The sequence below is a fragment of the Sus scrofa genome, chromosome 1 (assembly GCF_054392235.1).
Source record: "Sus scrofa isolate SSC_HxYL_T2T_F1_AM1 chromosome 1, Sscrofa_HxYL_maternal_Yorkshire_Landrace_v2.0, whole genome shotgun sequence".
NCBI classification, from domain to species: Eukaryota; Metazoa; Chordata; class Mammalia; order Artiodactyla; family Suidae; genus Sus; species Sus scrofa.
The window spans coordinates 230,142,277-230,165,965 of record NC_139383.1 but is presented as its reverse complement, the minus strand read 5'-3'; the positions used below and the strand labels follow the sequence as shown (position 1 = coordinate 230,165,965).

Here is a 23,689-nt window from a genome sequence, read left to right as displayed (position 1 = left end):
ATACAATCCATTCCCATCTCCCTCAGGAATGACAGCCCTTTGGACCATACACTGCTCACCCCCCACAATCTGAGGTGACCCAAATGCTTAGACATTATGTCATCAGTCTGACAACCTCCTCCCCTTCACCTTCAGCATTTGCTGATGTCCCCAGTATACAGAGAGGCCTGCTAGGTCCTAAAGCCCTGCCTTGTGACAGAGGGACAGGGTTGTGCAATGTTGCCCACACCAGCTAGGGGAGGACTGGGACTGATGTCACGTCTCACATCTATGACAAAGGCCGAAACACACCAGGCCTTCTGATTGTTAGTCCAGTACTTTTTTCTTTTATAAGCCATCTGATTATCCAAGACACACACACACTTGCTCTTCCTCTAACACAAACACACAAAAAACAGTCATCCATACTCCCCACAATTAAGAAAAAGCCTAATGAGTGAAAAGCCTGGCCAGCCCAGCTTAGTATTCCATCCCTGCTAATAGCACAAGGGGTATTTTGCAGACATTGTAAGGATTGTCACCTAAGCATCTATAAAGATATCTCTGCAGATTTCCTGCTCTATCATCTGTAAATTTGATCTGAATTCTGTTCATGTATACACCGCTTCAACTTATATCAGTTTTAGACAGATTTCTCAAAATGTGTTGTTTGCAACTTATAGGTTTATATGAACAAATGGTTCCATGGTCAGATGACTTTGGAAATACCTGATTAAAGGAAGCTCAATGCTTCTTCACTGTAAGACATGGCAAAGCCTTCAATATTCCAACATGCATCAGGAGTAGCTAAAAGAGGGATAGCATGTGTGGTATTTTCCAGATTTCTTTAGCCACAGAATATTTTTCCTTGGTATATATTGAAAGGCTAGTGATGCCAGAGATATGATTTGGGCAATGCTGCTGGGAGATGGGGTCTACAGGGCAAATCTTTAGAAACTGCTACCTTCGTTAAGTCCTGAGAGGCATTGTCTATGAGTTGGTTAAGTAGGCCCTGTGGTGCAAACCTAAATGTAGCCTTAGGGCATATCACCAGATAGTTTGAAATGCTGCTGAGTCCACTGTTCCTGAGTTCTCCATCACAATTGCTATCTTGCATGAAAAGCCTACTGATCTAGGAGAGAGGGCACTTGTGTTCTTGAGCTGATCATGTTGTTTCTCTGATTATCAAGTTTCCCTCCATCAAAAGGAGCATGTTAGACCATGTGAGAACAGGTAGAATGTGGTCATTGCCAAAGAGTCCAATACTATTATTGCCCTTCAACTGCAGCCTTTGATCAAAGCAATTTTCATTAATGCAAGGATGAGCAAGTTACACTGAGGTTTGGTGACACGATACATGAACTAATAACATTCAGGCTTTTTTGAAAAATGTGTTCATCTTCCACTTTCTGTAAAAGACCACTTGGTATAACATAACCAAACTAACATGTCTACCAATGTGCAAACAATCCCCTAAGATATCTGGCACCAGTTTGGCTGCCCCCAAACCTTTATGTGTTTTAAGCATCCTCACCCTGACAAAACAATTTTAAGAGAATTAAATGCCAAGATTTGCAATGGTTCTGCCAAAGCTTCACCCACAGGACAATCTAGACGGAAAGCTTATTTCCCTGAAAGGCTTTTTTTCCCAGGGACAGAGAGATCCAAATAAAGAGGAAAATAACTGGACAAATTCATTTATCATCAAAATGTAACAGTATAAACTGCAATTTATGGAATAAATTTAGCCAAATTTACTAATTCTCAAGGTTCAACATTCTTGGCCATGTAATAAAACTTTCCTTTTTTATCTTTATCCCCAAGATGAATATTTTCAAGCTTTATTAATAAAAATCCTTACTCCTTGAAATTTACTTTGACCTTACATTCTCCTAAATTGAATCAGCTGAAATGTCTGAGAAAATATGAGGTTCTCTTCACATCCCTGCATCCAACCTCTGTGAAAAAGATAATGGTCTTCTTGTGGCAAGGGGAACAAGAATATTAAAGGGCACATGGTGCAGCAGGGGGAAAACCCAGCAAGGGCATCAGAAGACCGAGAGTCTAGCCAGTCTTTAGACAGCTGTTGCTATGAGTTGAATTGTGTCCCTCCACCAAATTTATATGTTGGAGTCCCAACCCCAGTATCTTACAATGAGACTTTCTTTTGGAGTTGGGTCTTCATGAAGGTAATCAGGTTAAAATGAAGTCATGGTGGTGGGCCCTCCTCCAATACAACTAGAGGACTTAGAAGAACAGGAAATTTGGACAAAGAGACACATAGGTGGGAATAAGATGGGAAAAGACACAGGCAGAAGATGGCCAATGACAAACCAAGGAGAGAGAAGGCCTGGAGCAGACCTTTCCCTTTTAGCCCTCAGAAGGAACCAAATCAGCCAACACCTTGATCTTGGACTTCTAGCCTCCAGAACTAACAGAGAGAAATTTCAGTTGTTTAAACCACTCAGTTTGTGGCACTTTGTTTCAGAGCCCTAACAAAGTACTGCAGCTGTGTTCGTGGCTAAGTCTTCTAATATCTCTGGGTCTCAGTTTCTTCATCCATAGCATTAGGGGGTAAGTGACCTTTGACATTGCTTTTATGTCTAATGGCTAATGATCAAGGATGAAGATAGCCTCTCACCATTCTCCTGAGATGTAAACATGCACCATCTTCTGAGAAAAGCTTTCCCCTTTGTCTGTAGATCAATGGATTACAGACAAGCTGACACCATCTTTGATAATCACATCTGGCCATCCTAATTCATTTTTCAGTAATAACTTTGGGAAGCAAAGTAAGGAAGAAAGGAGGCTCAAAGTAATTCTGATGAAAGGTTATAAACTTAGAAGTTTATATCTTTCTACAAGAAGTTCATCATTTGAAAAAACACTGGCTTATACGGAGGTGCTAGGGTGGGTTCTGATGAAAAGACAAAAACAAATGCCAATTTCTTGACATGGTTCCCTTTCCCTTTATAGAGGAAGAACCTCTGTAAAGTAAACAATAAAAGCACTTATTTTATGCTCTCTTCACAACCCATCTCTGTATTCTCTCTCCCCTTCCTTCTGCTCTCCTCCCAACCCTCTTCGTTCTAATGTATATTATGAAAGAAAATATGTTTCAGGCACAACAACTGAACTTCTGAGTGCTACTATCCTGTTCTATCTCACCAATAAACCAGTTAATAACAATGACTTTTGCAACATTTATCAACCTCTTATCAGCATGTATCATCTTGGTATAAATCCCATGCTATTAATGTAACTTCCAAACCTGGAATATAGTATTAATGCCAGAATCATAAATGGTAAGAAGAGCATTTTGGCAACTGAAATTGCAATTCTAAATGCTATAAAACATAACTGATGTCCTAATTCCCCTTCTCTTTACCTCACTGAATGTATGCTCTCCTGCCAAAGAAAATACAAAGATAAGCATTCTACTCTATGATATGATTTTATCATTGCTAAGAAGCAATGAGAGGGTGACCTTCTTAAGAAGCAGCTGGCTATAGTCTATTTATATAGTAGCATCAACTATATTAAAACAAAAGTCAACATACTTGGCAAGCGTCAATCCCACTCTTAAATGGACAGTGCTTATATTAGTCAGGGTCCCACTAAGATGGAATAATCGAATCAGAATAATTCAAGGGTTTGTCCACTAAGGAATGTTTTATACAGGTGTACTCAGAGTGAAATAAAACCACAAAGGATTGTGGGCAATAAATGGGGTTAGGAGGTAAACCACTGCTGCTAACTCTAGGCACAAGGAAAGGAGGAGAAGGAGGGGTTAACAGTCTCTAGAAAAATAAAGCCCTGTAGAGAAGTTCCGGTTGTGGTTCAGCAGATTGAGAACGCAACCTAATAATATCCATGAGGCTGTGGATTCAATCCCTGGCCTCATTCAGTGGGTTAAGGATCTGGCGTTGCCACAAGCTGTGGTGTAAGTCTCAGATGTGGCTTGGATCTGGTGTTGCTATGGCTGTGGTATAGGTCTGTAGCTGCAGTTTCAAATTCTGATTCGACCCCTAGCCTGGGTATTTCCCTATGCTGCAGATACAGCCCTAAAAATTTAAAAAAAAAAAAAAGAAAAGAAAAAAGAAGAAGAAAGAAAGGAAGGAAGGAAAGGAAGTAGGAAGGAAGGAAAAAAGAGAAAGCCCTGTAGACAAGACTGCCTTTAAAAGAGTGGTGGTGTTTCCCCTAGGGACGTTGTCCAAGGTGTCCCCACAAGGAGGGAGTAAGGGAAATAAATACCCTCCCTCCCTTCAGTTTCTTGCCGGGGCTCCTCACTGGTCAAATCCAACCAGAGTTAGAACAGGGTGCCCAGTGATGTGGTCCATACAGGTCAGCCTCTAAAGACCTGGGTGAGTACATCTGGAGTGGCAATTGGATGATATACAACAGAGTGCTACATAGCCCAACCAATTCACTGAAATATTTGCAAGTTTTGTAAGAGCAGAAAATCTGTTCCTGTTCACCACTTTATCCTCAATTATGTTGTTCCAACACCAATCAATTTTCCACTTTGACACCAACTGAATGTCCAATAATTGAATTCTGAGCGATGTTAACTACCCAGAGTTAGCACAGACCCCACAAGTTAAGAGCTCGGTTCCACTTTCAACACCAGCCACAAAGAGATCCCCAGACAACCTTTGCCTGTGCCCAGATGATTATAAATCCCGTAACCCTAACTCAGGGTCAGTCTTTTGCTAGAGCAACTCACAACTCAGGAAAGCTCTCTACTTTCTATTACAGTTTTATTTTAAAGAATCCAACTCAGGAACAGCCAAATGGAAGAGATGCAAAGGGAAAGATACAGGGGAATGCAGAGCACTGAGTTTCCATGCCCTTTTCTAGTTCACCACTTCCAGCACATCAGTGTGTTCACCAGTCTGGAAGCTTCATGACATAGGCCTGATCTACTAAATCATTGGCCACTGGTGATTAAACTCGATCTCCAGTCCCTTTCTCCTCCCCAGAGGTTAGAGTAGGACTAAAGTCCCACTCCTCTAATCACATGGTTGGTCCTTCTGGGGATCAGCCCTCATCCTGAAGCTTTGTAAGTACCCCATCTTTAATCATCTCATTACATATAAGGAGCACTCTGATCACTGGAAACCCCAAGGGTTTCAGGAGTTCTGTGCCAGGAACTAGGGCAAAGACCAAATACATCTTTTTATTATGCCACAACAGCACCTTGTACCACAACGTCTCACTTAATATTTGCTAACAAACGATGTCTCCAGTGGGTCACTCCAGAGTTCTTTCTCCTTTTCTTCCTTCCTTTTGAAGGATTACTAGATTTTTTTAAGCCAAAACTTACATGGATTTAAGCTTCTTCTTCCCCTCTAGCTAGCTAATCTAGAGAAGACAAAGTCTGACTGGCTTCCAGAATCCTAGGGCATTTCACACCTCAGACATCTCAACCACAGGGAGATGTAAAGGAGAAACATTCACAAAGATTTTTGAGAAGTGGAACCTCAACTATTGATAGGCAATCTGCTCCTGTCTCCTCAGAGTTGTACCCCCTCTTGTCACCTTTACAAGCCACAGATCCTGTTGGCCTTCATTAAAGTAGAAAGATAGGACTGGATGGCTATTTTTGCTTATAGAATATGTTGCCCTGAATGCTACCAAAACGACTTTATATTCTGGCTAGTTCCTCAACGATATGAGACCCACTTTATACTTTTAAAGTTCCAAGGTGATGACCATTTTACATATCATAGGGAAAGCTGGATCTCTACCAAGAAAAAAATCAAAACCAGGGATAAAGAAAATGCAGAATGTAGGGATATTCTAAATCCATTAACAGAAAAAAAAAAGAAAGAAACTAATCAGGTCCATTCAGGGTTGATATGCCTTGAAAATATGATATTAAACTGGTATGCAATTCCAGTTTAAGTGAGGGAGGCATGAAGAGTGTTGAAGTTTTTTAGTCCATCAGCAAAGCTAGCTAACAATCTGATGGACTCTCAAACTTCTCTACAGTAATAGCCTTCTAATATTAACAAAAATGAACAAGCTCCGTGACCAAACCCTGAAGTTTCAAACTAAATAATTATCTAAGAGCTTAATCAGGTTGTTTTGGAGAATATTTTTAGCCTGCTCACACACCCTTGGCTCACTTTTCTGTGCAAGTAGGAGAGCAAAAGATACAAAGGAGATTCCTGAATTTCCTCAGCTGTGTCCTCTCTAGCCACTGCATCCTCTGTGCATGTGATACCTCCTTTGATCAGCAGCACACAACAGCATTATTTCAGGTTACTGATCAGAAAATGCATCCAAGAAGAAATTGTGATCAATTGCAAGAGCTTACTAGAGACACCTGATATGGGAAAGAAATGCCCAAGGCAGTTGTTCTAAACCTAGTTGATCATTCTAAATGACTTATGGGGGAAGGGAAGAAGGGAACAACCAGAGGTCATTTGAAAGAAAGACAGTGAGAGAGAATTGAGTGGATATCTGGACCCACCCAAGATATATGAATCATATGTAGAGGTGGGGACCAGGTATCTTTTTTAAGCCACATTGACCTACCCACCCCACCCTCACTGGCCACACTGTACAACAGAAGCAACATTAATTTTCCTTTCTAAACAATACTCACTTGGATTGGTTACACTGGAATTACATGGGGAACTTGGATTGGTTACATTGCAATTACATGTGCAGATGTATATTCCACACTCCCTACCCACCCACTCATGCCACCATTCTGACCAACCTTAAGTGGTGGCACCACTATGCATTGCACAAGGGCTCTCTAGGTCATTTTGACCCTCCCTTGCTCCATTTATCCTCCCCCATTCCCCACTGAGAGCCACTAAACGCTAGTTCTCTATTACATTCAATTACTAAAAAGAAATATATTTGGGTCACACATCTTAATTCCCTGCTGACATACCTTAATGGAATTAATATTTAACAATACACATTTGACTTAGATCAGAAATGCTTGATAAGGGTTATCTCCTTGAATTTTACATTGTTAGATCTTCTAGAAAATCAAATTCAATCATCTGATATGTTACTCAACATCCATTACATAGACCTTCACAAAATGCTATGTCTGACAAGAGGGGGTACTCCAGCAGAACGTGTCTGTGTCTTTCTAACAGACAGTGATACTGAGATACCACAAAGCATTTGCCCTGCTGCCTCAGCTACTAGAAAATAAGTATTTTTTTTTTTAAGCAGTAACTATACATATTGGTGAGGATCCTTAGAAATGGCTTGTAAGGCAATGCTATCTCTTAGAACTTTCTGTGATGCTCTAGAAATGTTCTCCCTCTACTCTGTCCAAGTCATTAGCCAGTAGGCACATACGATGAGTGAGCACTTTAAATGTGATTAGGGTGATGGAGGAGTGAATTCTAAATATTATCTGATTTCAACTCATATAAATTTAAAGAGCCACATGCGGCTAGTGGCTATATGGAACAGCATGATTCTAAGAACACTTTTTATATTTAGAGGTAATACATATGCATAAGTAAGATGACACAAAAATGCTGCAGCAGTTTCAACTTAGGAACAAATGCTATGTGTAAATTGTTAGAATGTCATTGGCTTTCGGTAGATTATTCAAAAGGACTTGTGTATTTCCAGGGTTAACTAAAGAAATTTGGCTGCTGTCAATAAAAAACAAGCTCAGATCCTCTCTCTGATGCAACCTGATTTAACTGGATGTGCCTCCTGGCCTGGGCTGTTACTGCTGGAACTGCTGGGACCTGATGGTACAAAAGCTGGCCTTCCTCTGAGTAGGGCCACCATAACCCATCTGATGGGCAGGGTGGTGACATTTACTCTTCCCTCAGCTAGGGACCCTCCCCCATTGCAACCTCACCTGGTAAAGGGAGGGCCAGTAGGTGGCTTTAAGGCTTTGTTCATTCACACCTGGAGGGCATGTTCTCTTTCCAGGAAGGGCCCGGTGGGTTTGTAGGGTTTCTTAGCCTAGGTATATTGACTTTTCAGGACCTATAATTTTGTGTTGTGGGGACTTTGCTGTGCAGTGAAGGATTTTTAGCAGCATTCCTGGCCTCTAGCCATTAGAAGCCAGTAGCATTCCCCCAACCCTCCAGTAGTGCCAACCAAATATTTCTTCAGACATTGTCAAATATCCCCTGAGCAGCAAAATCATGCCTGGTTGAGAACCACTAATCTAGACAGGAAATTATTGGAATATGGGCTACTTAAAAAGGAAGAAAAATCTCAGTTTTTTACTTTATTTTTTTAAAATCCCTAGTACCTAGCAGATGCCTGGTATGTGATATACACTCAATTAAGCACTACTTGAATGAATGAATAATTATTCAATGAATAATGAATGATTTTTTTTAACTTATTAAATATCTCCCCCATTGCCTAGCCTAGTATAAGATTCAATCAACAGATATTTTCTGGTTGGATGATATTCTTATAGGTTAAAAAATAAGTAGGAATTCCTACTAATGATTATTTCTAAGGAAGAAAAATAATGGGAAAACTGTCTTTTTTTCGTACTTTAATGTATGTAAAGCAATTTCCTGGCCTGTTAGGGATTTTAGTAAACAGTTTAAGTCTAAAAATATAGTCTTACCAGTTCCAAAATAAGCTCCATACTTGTCTGTGCATGAGGAAGCCAGACTCCATCGCCACTTGATCTGTCTCTTCAATGAAGTTGGTCCGGGTGCTGAGGTAGGTAGGATCCCTTCCTCACTGACTGGTGGAACCAGTCAATGCCAGCACCAGAAAAGCTCCCAGGAACCCCTGCATGAGGGAAACAGATGGCTCAGGTCAGTTTGAAGTTCTGGAACCTTTAAGCCAAGTTTGCCAGCATGTGATGCTTTTATCTCATCTCTCACCATCAAATACCGGAAAATAAGCTGACTATCTAATTAAAACTAAACCTTTGCACCTAACATGTAACAGACGTTTTGCCTCCACAAACACATCCCATAAAACTTCAAAGAGAAATTAGTCATTCCCAGAGTTCTCACTGTGGCTCAACAGTAATGAACCCAACCAGTATCCATGAGGATGAGGGTTCGATCCCTGGCCTTTCTTAGTCGGTTAAAGATTAAGTGTTACTGTGAGCTGTGGTGTAGGTCGCAGACACAGCTCCATCTGTCACTGCTGGGGCTGTTGCATGGGCCAGCAGCTGCAACTCTAATTTGTCCCCTAGCCTGGGAACTTCCATATGCCACAGCTGCAGCCCTAAAAAGACAAACAAACCAACAAACGGCATTCCCACCATGTACAGATTCGAACCAGTGACAATGACATGTAGCATAGTCTGCCCTTTACTGTTGACCTAAACAGTGTATGATAGTTTAAGGTTCTTGAAAAAGATTTTTTATTTAACAGGAAATATCACTAAGTTCCATATTGCTGGCTGAACATTTAAAGAACAGCTGTATCAAACAACCAAAATCATTAAGTCATGCTGCTCTTTTATTAAGGACAAGGTCAGCGCATTTATTGTGATTAAAAAGGAAAAAGAAGAAAGAGCAGCTGGTTGTAAAAACCCTCTCTTTCCTTAGAGCAGGGACATATTAGAATCACCTGGGCAGCTTTTTAATGTCCCAAGGGTCAGGCCACACACCAGACAAATTATATCAGAATCTTGAGGTAGTACTTGGGCATTGCAAATTCTTTGAAGTAAATGTTTTATTTCAGAACAGTTTTAGATTGACAAAGAATGCCAAGATAGTGGAGATTTCCCATATTCTGAATGCTAGTTTCCCCAGTTATTAACATCTTAGTATGGTACATGTGTTACAATTACGGAGCCAATATTGATACACTATTATTAGCTAAAGGTCACACTTTTTTCATATTCCCTCAGTTCTTCCCTAACTTCTTTTTTTGTATTCCAAGATCCTATTTAGGATTTACATTTAGTCATCATGTCTCCTTAGGCTCTTCTTGGCTCTAACAGTTTCACAGACTTCTTTTGTTTTTGATAACCTTGATGGTCTTGAGGAGTAATGATCAGATGTTTTGGAGGGTGTCCCTCAATTGGGATTTGTCTGCTGTTCTTCTCATGATTCCACTGGGGTTATGTGCTTGGGGAAGAAAACCACAGTGGTAAAGCCATTCTCATCATATTAGATCAAGGGTACACATATCAACATGACTTCATTACAGATGCTGACCCTAATTATTTGGCTAAGAGACTGTTGTCAGGTTGGTTTCAAGTTGCTCTTTGCTCTCCTTTCTCATAGTCTACTCTTTCAAAAGAAGTCATTATGTTCAACCCACCTTTAAGAAATAGGGAATTATATTCCACTTCCCTGAGTCATTATGTTCAACCCACCTTTAACATAAAATATATAGAATTCTTTGATATGGAAAATGCATCTATTGTCATCCATTTATTTACTCAAAAATCGATTCATATCACTATGGACTCATTTTCTTTATTTTTCTACCTTGGGTTTCAATTATATACTACTTCATTTATTCTGTTGCTCACAAAATAAGTGTGGCAGCTTTGGCCATTGGGAGCTCTTTCAGGTGGCTGTATCCCTCTGACATCCCCATCACAGGTGTTGCTGTTTTTTTGGGCACTTTCTTACTTTTTGGCACTATAAGATGTTCCACGTTCATCTTGTATATTTTCTACCCTAGTCCTAATATCAGCCATTTATCCAAGTTCTGGTTCCTTTGGCTGGAGAATAATATGAGAAACTAAGATCTAGGAGATAGGTGTACTCTTTGCTCCTAAGGTGTTACTGCCTCTAGGCCCTCCCTTGTTGACAGAACAAGGGCGTATATGTGTGTGATTAATAACCCATGTATACACATATAGCTATGACTTCTATATGTAACCATCTGTATCTGTACTAAGCTAACATGAATCCATATTGATGTCGCCAACTCTAATCTGTTCCACATGGATGATTCCAACCTCTTCCTTTTACTTATCTGTTAAATTCCTACCAAATTTGGCTCCCACTACTGCCCATCCATTTACTTAATTGTTGAGTTTCAGTTTGCATACATAGTGGTATGAAAGGTGTTAACCTGTATCACCCTAGGAAACAGCTTTATCAACTAGAGTGCTTATATACATTTCCTTTTGCCTTTAGTCTTACAGACTCCACTCATTTCTGAAGCTATTTAGATCAGTATCATTTTTTTCACCTTTCAATGTGGTTGTTTAACACATTCATAATACAGTTATATTCATTTGTCACAATTCTGCATTTCACCTTGGTATTCCCAACACACTAAATGATTTTTTAAATTTGCATATATTAAGATTCCCTTTTTGTTCTATAAAGTTCTATGGGCTTCTGACAAATGCATTTCATGTATGTATCCACCATTACAGTTATCATACAGAATAGTTTCAACTCTCTTAAATAACCAACCCCCCCACTTTGCTTATTTCAACACTTTCACTTTCCCTAAGTCCCTGGAAACCACTGATCTTTCTACCAACTCTATAGTTTTACCTTTTCCAGACTGTTATATAATTTGAATCATATAATATGCTGCCTTTTTATACTGGCTTCTTTCACTTAGCAACTTGCATTTAAAATTATTCAGGTCTTTTTGTAGTTTGATACTCATTTCTTTTACTGCTGAATAATATTCCACTGTTCAGGTGTACCAGATTTTGTTTATCTACTCACTTACTGAAGGACATTTTGGTTGCTTCCAGTTTTGGAAATTATGAATCAGGTTGGTATAAATATTCACATGCTGGTTTTTTTTATATGGATACAGTTTTCAAATCAATAAACACGTTTGACCATTGGATAGTATAACTACATCTAGCTTTATAAGAAACGGCCAAACTCTCCTCCAAAATATACTGTTCTGCATTCACACCAGCAATGAGTGAGACTTCCTTGTAGCTCTATATCCTTGTCAGCAGTGTATGTTGTCAGCTTTTTTTTTTTTTTAATATTAGCCATTTTAAAAGGCATATAGTATCATCTCACTATTATTATAAATTGCAATTCCTTAATAACAAATGATGTTGAATTTCTTTGCATGTGAGAATTTGCCATCTCTGTATATTATTTGTTTAAATGTCTGTTCAGATCTTTTGACTATTTTAAAAAATGACTATTTCTTTGTTGTTCAGTTTTAAGAGTTCTTTGTATATGTTGGACATAAGCCCTTTATCAGATATGTGTTTGCAAATATTTTCTTGCAGTCTGTGGCTTGTCCTTTGACTCTCTTAATAGTGTCTTTCACAAAATAGAATTTAATTTTAATAAAATCCAATTTATCAAATTTTTTTAATAAATCATGCTTTAGATCATATATCTAAAACCACATGATCAAACCCAATGTCATATACAATATAATATAGGAGAAAGTTACAGGATTATAGCTTTGTATATTACATTTAGATCTATTATCCATTATAAGTTCATTTTTATAAAAGTGTAAGGTCTGGGTCTACATCCACTTTTACTTATGGATTTCCAATTGTCTGAGCATCTTTCTCTTCTGAGTTGCCTTTGTTCCTTTGTCGAAGACATGGTGACTTTATTTGTGTGGGTCTATTTCTTGACTCTCTGGTTCCACTGGTCTATGTCTCTATTCTTTCCCAATGAACACCATCTTGATTAGTGAAGCTTTACAGCAAGTCTTGAAATTGGGTAGTGTGACTCCTCCAACCTTGTTCATTTTGAATATCATGCTGAGCATTTGCTAATTTTTTTTGAAGCTTCCCAAATGATTCCAATGTGTATACAAGGGTAATAATCACTGCCTTGGAGGCAGCTGGGAATAGAAACAAGAATATGGATTTTAAAGTCAAGCAATCTTTTGTTCAAACTCTTGGTCTGTAGACAAGTCAGTTGAAATCTTGGGGTTTCTGTTTCCTATTCAGGGAATGGGAGATTAAAATACTTACTGGCTGATCACAGCACAAGAACAGATAATTTAAAATTTTGTATTGAGGAGTTGCCATTGTGGATCAGCAGAAACGAATCTGATGAAGATCCATGAGGATGCAGGTTTTATCCCTGGCCTTGCTTAGTGGGTTATGGATCCAGCATTGCCATGAGCTGTGGTGTAGGTTGCAGTCATGGCTTGGATCTGGCATTGCTGTGGCTGTGGTGGAGGCTGGCAGATACAGCTCCAATTTGACCCCTCGCCTGGGAACCTCCATATGCTGTGGGTGTGGCCCTAAAAAGACAAAAAAAAAGTAAAAAATAAAAAATAAAAACAAAAATTTTTATTGAAACATAAAAGACCTTAAACTGCCAAAACAATTTTGAAAAGAAGAACATAACTGGAGAAATCATGCCCCTTAACTTCAGACTATACTACAAAGCTACAGTAATCAAAACAGTATGATACTGGCACAAAACAGATACATAGATCAAAGGAACATAATAGAGAGCCTAGAAATAATCCCACACACATGATCAATTAATCCATGAAAAATAAGACAAGAATACACTATAGAAAAAGGCAGTCTCTTCAATAAGTGGTGCTGGGAAAACTTGACGTCCAATATGTAAAAGAATGAAATTAGAACATTTTCTCACACTACGAATAAAAATAAGTTCAAAATGGGTTAAAGTCCCAAATGTAAGCGCTGATACCATAAAAAATCCTAGAAGAAAACATAGGCAGAACACTCTATGACGTAATTGTAGCAATGTTTCTTTTTTCTTTTTTTTTTTTTTTTTTTTTTTGCTCCTAAGGAAAAGGAAACAAAAACAAAAATAAGCAAATGGGACCTAATGAAACTTAAAAGCTTTTGCAGAGTAAAGAAAACCACAAAATGAAAAGACAGGCTACCAAATGGGCGAAAATATTTGCAAATGATATAACAAATGAGGGGTTAATATTCAAAATATGTAAACAGCTCATACAACACAATATCAAAGAAGCAAACGACCCGATTAAAAAAGCGGCAGAAGACTTAAATAGATGACCACAAATAACAAATGTTGGTGAGGATGTGGAAAAAAGGAACCCTCATACACTGTTGGTGGTAATGTAAACTCTACAGCCACAGCAGAAAACAACATGGAATTTCCTCAAAATATGAAAACAAAAACTATCGTATGATCTAACAATATCTGAAGAAAATTAAAACAGTAATTCAAAATGATCACAGAACTAGAACAAATAATCCAAAAATTTATGTAGAACCACAAAAGACCCAGAATTGTCAAAGCAATTCTGAGGAACAAAAACCAAGCAGGAGGCATAACTCTCCCAGACTTCAGGCAATATTACAAAGCTACAGTAATTAAGACAGTGTGGACTGGTACCAAAACAGACATACAGACTACTGCAACAGAATACAGAACACAGAAATAAACCCAGACACCAATTAATCTGTGACAAAGGAGGCAGGAATATAAAATGGGAAAAAGACAGTCTTTTCAGCAAGTATTGCTGGGAAACCTGGACAGCTGCATGCAAATCAGTGAAACTAGAACATACCCTCACACCAGGCACAAAAATAAACTCAAAATGGCTGAAAGACTTAAATATAAGACAAGACACCATCAAACTCCTAGAAGAGAACATAGGCAAAACATTCTCTGACATCAACCTTACAAATGATTCCTCAGGTCAGTCTACCAAAACAACAGAAATAAAAGCAAAAATAAACCAATGGGACCTCATCAAACTGACAAGCTTTTGCACAGCAAAGGAAACCAAAAAGAAAACAAAAAGATAACTTACAGAATGGGAGAATATAGTTTCAAACGATGTAGCTGACAAGGGCTTATTCTCTAGAATATACAAACAACTTATATAACTCAACAGCAAAAAAGCCAACAACTCAATGGAAAAATGGGCAAAAGACCTGAATAGGTGTTTCTTCAAGGAGGATGTACAGATGACCAACAAGCACATGAAAAAATGCTCAACATCCCTGATTACTAGAGAAATGCAAATCAAAACTACCACAAGATACCACCTCACACCAGTCAGAATGGCCATCATTCATGAGTCCACAAATAAAAAATGCTGGAGGGAGTGAGGAGAAAAGGGAACCCTGCTGCACTGTTGGGGGGAATGTAAGCTGGTACAACCAATATGGAGAATAGTATGGAGTTACCTTAGAAATCTATACATAGAACTACCATACAAACCAGCAATCCCACTCTTGGGCATATATCCAGACAAAACTTTCCTTAAAAGACACACATGCACCTGCATGTTCATTGTGGCACTATTCACAATAGCCAAGACATGGAAACACCCCAAGTGTCCATCAAGAGATGATTGGATTAGGAAGATGTGGTATATACACACAATGGAATACTACTCAGCCATAAAAAAGAACAAAATAATGCCATTTGTAGCAACATGGATGGAACTAGAGACTCTCATACTAAGTGAAGTAAGTCAGAAAGAGAAAGACAAATACCATATGATATCACTTATATCTGGAATCTAATATATGGCTCAAGTGAACCTTTCCACCAAAAAGAAAATTATGGACTTGGAGAATAGATTTGTGGTTGCCAAGGGGAGGGGGAAGGAGTCGGGTGGAATGGGAGCTTGGGGTTAATGGATGCCAACTATTGCCTTTGGAATGGATTAGCAATGAGATCCTGCTTTGTAGCACTGGGAACTATGTCTAGTCACTTGTGATAGAGTATGATAATGTGAGAAAATATAATGTGTCCATGTATGTGTAACTGGGTCACCATGATGTACAGTAGAAAAAAAATTGTATTGGGGAAATAGCAATAAAAAATGATACATGCACCCCAATATTCACAGCAACATGATTTACAAAAGCCAAAATATGGAAGCAATCTAAGTATCCATCAACAGATGAATGGAAAAGGGTGTTGTGATATATACAAATATAATGGAATACTACTCAGTCATAAAAAAGAATTTGCCATTTATAAGAACAAGATGGATTTGAAGGGTATTATGCTTTGTGAAATAAGTCAGAGACAGACAAATATTGTATGCTATCACTTATATATGTAATCTAAAAAAATAAAACAAATGAATAAATATAATAAATAAAAACAGACTCACAGAAAGAACAAACTACTGATTATCAGTGGGGAGAAGAGGAGAGGGGCAATATGGGGCATGAGATTAAGAGGTATAAATTACATAAAAATTAAAAAAGCTACAAGTATATATTATGTAGCACAGGGAATATAGTCAATATTTTATAATACCTATACTTAGAGTATAATCTATAAAAATTTTTAATCACTGTTGTATATTTGAAACTAACAATACTGTAAATCAACTATATTTCAATTAAAATAAAATAAAATAGTTACTAGCAGGTTTTTTGTAAAAGCAAAGTTTGGGGAGTTCCCACTCTGGTGCAAAGGATTAGAGGTGTCTTTGGAATGTTGGGGCTCAGGTTTCACTGTGGCCTGGAACAGTGTGTTAAGGATGCAGTGTTGCCACAACTATGGCATAGATCACAACTGTGGTTAGGATCTGATCCCTGTCCTGGGAACTTCATATGCTGCAGGGCAGCAAAAAAAAAGTTTAAACTACCCTAGAATAGGGTTGAGCGTGTAGCAACTGACCAGTCAAAATGAGTTCCTTTTCCTCCATTTTAAATGCTTTATTGACTATTCTGATGGTGGAATCTTCCAATATTACGAAGGATTGGCATAGTTATTATTATGAAATATCTCCTAATAGATGCATAAACATGCAGGATGAGTTATAATCTAGAGTTTTGCTTCTCATGGAACCTGGCAGCCTAGAATAAAGAAATAAGCCTATTTGCAAATTTTTTTCGAAGGGAGTGATTCATGTTGAAACCACACGGAATTAATACTGGTCATTTTTTAACTATTAAGGGAGTGGATGAGAATTTACTAACTGCATGGAAACAAGAATAAGTAGCAAATAGTACATGTGATTTTAAAAGGTGGGTGAAGAAAATGATGTGTTTTGTGTTTTTTTTTTTTAAACAAGGAAAAGAAGAAAATGACCAGGTAGCAACAATGGATCAATTTATGACTATAGCTTTGTACTTTAAAACATTCGATACATTGTTTTAGTACCACTTTACTAAGTGGTATTATTAGGTAAAAAGCATAAGCAGTTTAACGATTTTGGTATAAATGTCTTCCTGTTTTCCAAAAACCCATGCTTCATTCTATAGAGTAAAAAAACATAGATACAGCCAAATCAAGTAAGCAAATAATAGCAATATAACTAAAAGCTAGAAAAGATGAAAAGAGGGTAAAATAAAAGGTCTACATTTATCAAATACCTTTTTCTCCAGACACACTAGGAATTATACCCATTTAAATTAATTAATCCTTATGACAAAGTTATACCATTTTCACTTTATAGATAAGAACTAAGGTCACAGAAAAACTAAATTGCCACAGAGCATACAGTTCACATGGCAGAGCCAGAAAGCCAAGTATGCCTCAAATCCTAAAAGTTTCTTTCCATCTCAAAAATCACTGTACCACAATGCTTTGACTCTTTAATTTCAGAAAAGGAGAAAGAGAATAGGAAAAATTTTAATTTCCCAAAAATATTGCCAATATTCTTATGCATTTTATAAACTGAATCCTAAATTTTGCTTATTTTGTTGTATGGATAGTCTAAGAATTCCTTTAGCAGTTCTGAAAGGAAAGAAATATCTTTCATTTCTTGCAAGACACAGACAGGTGCATTTTCACCACAACCTCCGTAAGACAGTAACCACCCTCTTGCATCTCCCCAGAGCCCTCCATCATTCCTACTTGTAAAAGATCTGCCAGCCCAGCAACAGTGGCAATAATGAGACCCAGCCACCATATAACAGATGCTGCTGACTCACAGGAGGGGGGGACCAGGTCCAGATGTGACTCTCCCTCTTGCGGCAACATTAAACCCAACCAAATCCTTGACAATAAAACTGACAACAAATTTCACAGAAAGGAAAATGTCAAGGGGTCAGAAGTGGTCACAGAAACCACTATAGAACCCAATTAAAATTGGGGATTTTCCAGCTTATCCATGACAGGTATTTTTGTGTACTTTCCCCCTCATGTCCTCAAGGAGAGATGATGAGATATGAACCAAAAGAAGGAAACATAACTCTAAGAAAGGAACTTACAGAATATATGGCAGTAGGTACAAAGCAATATAGGAGTAATTAGAGATACTCTAAGTGCAACTTCTGCCTGGACATGGAAACAAGCTGTTTTCAGCTACCTTGGAGGCTGCACAAGGACCAAATCCACTTCAGGGGGAATGTATTTTTGAAAAGAATTGTTCTTTCAGAAAAATTTCCAAGTGGGAAACACAATGGAAGAACAGAAGGACTTGAACACACCTCCTCTCTCAAAAATACTAAAATCACATTTAACTGCTGAAAAACCACTGACAAAAAAAGACCAAAACCTATTAGAGAAAAAAAAAAAAAAAAAAAGATGTTCTATATCCAAAGACAAAGAAGAAGCCACAATGAGGTGACAACCCAAAAACTGAAAAATAATTATATCAAAGAAGTTCTCCCACACAAGATAAGTTTCTAAGCCTCACATCAGGCTCCCCAGGCTGGGGGTCTGCAATTTGGAGGGGGAGCATTGGCTTTGAACGACAGCAAGGCTTCAGTGCAAGAGCTCCGTAGGACTTAGGGAAACAGAGACTCCATTCCTGTAGGGCACACACAAGATGTTGTGAACACTGGGACCCAAGGCAAAAGCAGCAATTTCATAGGATCCAGGGCCAGCCCTACCTGCTGGTCTCAGAGGGTCTCCTGGCGAGGCAAGGAGTGACTGTGGGTCACTGTGGGGACAAGGACACTGGTGGCCTTTCCAGGGAGTATACATTGGCATGAGCTCTCCTGGAAGCTTCCATCTTAACAGCTAGACCTGACCACACCCAACTGCCTATAGGCTCCAGTGTGGGGATGCCTCAGGCCAAATGACCAACAGGGCAGAAACACAGTCCCACCCATCAGCAGTTAAAATCTTCCTGAGCCCACAGCCATCTCTAAATATACCCCTTGACATGGCCCTTCCCACCAGAGGGAAAGACCCAGTCTATCCACCAGTGCATAGGTACCAGTCCCTCCTACTAGGAAACCTGAATAAGACTCTGACCAGTCTCACCCACCAGAGGGCAGACATCAGAACCAAGAAGAAATACAATCCTGGGGTCTGTGGAAGAGAGACTGCAAACACAGAAAGTCAGACAGAATGAGACAGCAGAAGAATATTTTCCAGGTGAAAGTACAAGATAAGGCCCCAAAAGAACAACTAATTGAAGTAGAAATAGGTAATCTATCTGAAAAAGAATTCAGACTCATGATAGTAAAGGTGATTCAAGATCTTAGAAAAAGAATATAGGCACAGACTGAAGAGATATAAGAAATATTTAACAAAGAGCTAAAAGATATAAAGAACAAATAGAGATGAACAATACAATAACCAAAATGAAAAATAGACTAGAAGAAACAAATAGTTAATGAAAACTAAAGACATAGAGAAAATACTAAAAGCAACTAGGGAAAAGCAACAAATAACATGCCAGGGAATCCCCATGAAACTATCGGGCTAGTTTTTCAGTAGAAACTCTGAAGGCCAGAAAGGAGTGGCGTAATATACTTAAAGTGAGGAAAATGAAAAACCTATAACCAAGAAAACTACCCAACAAGGTTCTCATTCAGACTTGATGGAGATTTAAAGACTTTTATCAACAAGAAAAGTTGAGAGAATTCAATACTACCAAACCAGATTTATGCTAAAGGAATCTAAGTGGAAAAGAAAAAGCCATAACTAAGAACAAAAAAAATTACAAAATGAGAATCCTCAGTGGTAAAGACAAGCATGCAGTAAAAGTAGGAACTCATCCATGTGCAAATATGATATCAAGACCAGAAATCACTAGAAAAAGGATAGAAAAACAAACAAAACCCAGCATTAGTAGAAGGAAAGAATTCATAAAGATCAGAGCAGAAATAAGTGAAATAGAGATGAAGAAACAATGGAAAAGATCAATGAAACTAAAATCTGGTTCTTTGCAAAGATAAACAAAATTGATAAGCCTTTAGCCAGATTTATCAAGGAAAAAATGAGAGGTATAAATCAATAAAATTAGAAATGAAAAAGAGAAGTTACAACCAACATCACAGAAATACCAAGAATCATAAGAGACTACAACAAGCAACTATATGCCAATAAAATGTACAACTTAGAAGAAATGAACAAATTCTTAGAAATGTAAAATCTTCTAAGACTGACTAAGGAAGAAATGGAAAATATGAAGAGACCAATCACAAGTATTGAAATTGAAACTGTAATTTAAAATTTCCAACAGGAGTTCCCGTCGTGGCGCAGTGGTTAACGAATCCGACTGGAAGCCATGGGGTTGCGGGTTCGGTCCCTGCCCTTGCTCAGTGGGTTAACGATCCGGCATTGCCGTGAGCTGTGGTGTGGGTTGCGGACGCGGCTCGGATCCCGCGTTGCTGTGGCTCTGGCGTAGGCCGGTGGCTACAGCTCCGATTCAACCCCTAGCCTGAGAACCTCCATATGCCGCGGGAGCGGCCCAAGAAATAGCAAAAAACAACAACAACAACAACAACAATAACAACAACAACAAAAAAGACAGAAAAATAAATAAATAAATAAATAAATAAATAAAATTTCCAACAAATAAAAATCTAGGACCAGATGGCTTCACAGGCGAATTCTATCAATCATTTGGAGATAAATTAACACTTACTCTTCTGAAACTCTTCCAAAACATTGCAAAGGAAGGAACACACCCAAACTCCTTCTATAAGGCCTTCATCACTCTGATACCAAAACCAAAGATACCACAAAAAAAATAAATAAATTACAGGCCAATAAACAGATGAACATAAACAAAAAAACCTCAACAAAATACCAGCAAACTGAAACTAACAATTCATTAAAAGGATCATAGACCATGATCCAGTAGGATTTATTCCAGAAATGCAAGAAATCTTCAATATCCACAATTCATTTAGTGTGATATACCACATTAACAAACTGAAGAATAAAAAGCATATGATCATCTCAATAGATGCAGAAAAAGCTTTTGACAAAGTGCAAAACCCATTTACAATAAAAATTCTCCAGCAAGTTGGCATAGAAGGAATCTACTTCAACAAATAAAGGCCATATATGGCAAACCCACGGCTAAGATCATTCTCAATGGTGATAAGCCGAAAGCACTTCCTTTGAGATCAAGAACAAGAAAAAGATGTCCATTCTCATCACTTTTATTCAACATAGTTTTAGAAGTCCTAGCCATAGCAATCAGAGAAGAAAAATAAGTAAAGGAAATCCAAATTGAAAAAGAAGTAAAAATGTCACTATATGCAGATGGCATGTTACAATAGATAGAAAATCCTAAAGACGCTACCAGAAAACTGATATAACTCATCAATGAATTTGGTAAAGTTGCAGGATACCAAAATTAATATACAGAAATCTGTTGCATTTCTATACACTAACAATGAAAGATCAGGCAGAGAAATTAAGGAAACAATCCCATTTACTGTCACATTAAAAAAGAATAAAATACCTAGAAATCAAACTATCTAAGGAGAAAAAAAAACCTCAAAACTACAAGGTGTTGATGAGAGAAATTAAAGACGACACAAATACAGAAAGATATTCTTGGACTGGTAGAATTAAAATTGTCAAAATAACTATACTACTCAAGGCAATCTACAGAGTCAACACAATTCCTCTCAAATTACCAATGGCATTATTCACAGAACTAAAATAATTTTTTTAAATTTGTATAGTAACACGAAAGACCCCAAACAGCCAAAGCAATCCTCAGAAAGAAAAATAGAGCCAGGAGTTCCTGTCATGGCACAGTGGTTAACGAATCTGACTAGGAACCATGAGGTTGCAGGTTTGATCCCTGCCCTTGCTCAGTGGGTTAATGATCTGGCATTACCGTGAGCTGTGGTGTAGGTTGCAGACGTGGCTTGGATCCTGCATTGCTGTGGCTCTGGCATAGGCTGGTGAAGACAGCTCCGATTCGAACCCTAGCCTGGGAACCTCCATATGCCGCGGGAGCAGCCCAAGAAATGGCAAAAAGACAAAAGAAAAACAGAGCCATAAGAATCAGGCTCCCTGGCTTCAGACTATACTACAAAGCTCCAGTCATCAAAACAGTATAGCAGGCATACAAAACCAGAAATATAAATTGATGGAACAGGATATAAAACCCAGAAATAAACTCATGCACTTATGGTAAATTAATCTATGACAAGGGAGGCAAGAGTATATAATGGAGAAAAGGCAATCTCTTCAGTAAGTGGTGCTGGGAAAAGTGGACAGCTGTATGTCAAAGAATAAAATTGAAACATTCCCTTAACGCCAAACACAAAAATAAACTCAAAATGGATTAAAGCCCTAATTTAAAGCTGTATTCTATGAAACTCTCATAGGAAAACATAGGCAGAACACTTCTTTACATAAATTGCAGCAATATCTTTTTAGATCCACCTCCTAGAGTAATGAAAATAAAAACAAAAGTAAACAAATGGGACCTAATTAAACTTAAAAGCCTTTACACAACAAAGGAAACCATAAACAAAGTGAAAAGACAATGCACGAATGGGAGAAAATATTTGCACATGATGAGATAACAAGGGACTAGTCTCCAAAATACACAAACAGCTCATACAGCTTAATAGCAAACAACAACAGCAACAAAAAAAAAAAACCCTGAAAAACCCAGTCAAAAATGAGCAGATCTAAATAGACATTTCTCCAAAGACAGACAGAAAGCCAAAAGACTTGTGAAAAAATGCTTAGCGTTGCTAATTATTACAGAAATGCAAATCAAAACTACAATGGCATATCACTTCACAACGATTGGACTAGCCATCCTCAAAATGTCTACAAATAGTAAATGCTGGAGAAGGTGTGGAGAAAAATGAACCCTCCCACAGCGTTGGTGGGAATGTAAACTGGTACAACCACTATGGAAAACAGTATGGAGGTTTCTTAAAAAACTAAAAATAAAGCTACTACATGACCCAGCAATCCCACTCCTGCACATATATCCAGAGGAAACCATAATTCAAAAATATATATGCACTCCAATGTTCATTGCAGGACTATTTACAACAGCTAAGACCTGGAACAATCTAAATATCTATCTACTGAGGAATGCATAAAGAATATGTAAGACATATATACAATGGAATATTTTCAGCTATAAAAATGAATGAAATAATGCTATTTGAAGCAATATGTGAGGACCTAGAGATTATCACACAAAGTGAAGTTAGATAGTGAAAGACAAACGTTATATGATATCACTTATTTTTGGAATGTTAAAAAAAACATACAAACGAACTTTTTTGCATAATAGAAAGGGACTCACAAACTTTGAAAACAAACTTAATAGTTACCAAAGGGGACAGGTCAGGGAGAGGGATGGACTGGGAATTTGGAACTGGCATATGCACACTGTGATATGTGGAATGACTGGCCAGTGGGGACCTGCTATATAGCACAGAGAACCCTACCTAATATTCTGTGATAACCTACATGGGAAAAGAACCTAAAAAAAATGGATACATATATATAACTGATCACTTTGTTGTACAGTAGAAATAAGCACATTATAAATCAATTATACTTCAATAAAACTTATTAAAAAGAAATGAAAAAATAAAAAGAAGGATATTTTATACTCAAAAGAAAAGAATGAAATAATGCTATTTGGGGCAACATAGATGGACACAGAGATTATCATAATAAGTGAACTAAGTCAGAGAAATACAAATGTAGCA

The 23,689-nt window shown here is 37.9% G+C and overlaps 1 long non-coding RNA gene across 7 annotated transcripts in view; it reads right to left on the bottom strand.

Annotated features, from left to right (window-relative positions):
- The window catches only part of LOC100737021 (uncharacterized), a 171,855-nt gene that overhangs the window by 54,121 nt on the left and 94,045 nt on the right, over positions 1–23,689 (bottom strand). For all 7 annotated transcript variants that reach the window (XR_014822420.1, XR_014822417.1, XR_014822415.1 and 4 more), the window contains one exon: positions 8,564–8,733. This is a non-coding gene — a long non-coding RNA (uncharacterized LOC100737021). The remainder of the gene's footprint in view (positions 1–8,563; positions 8,734–23,689) is intronic.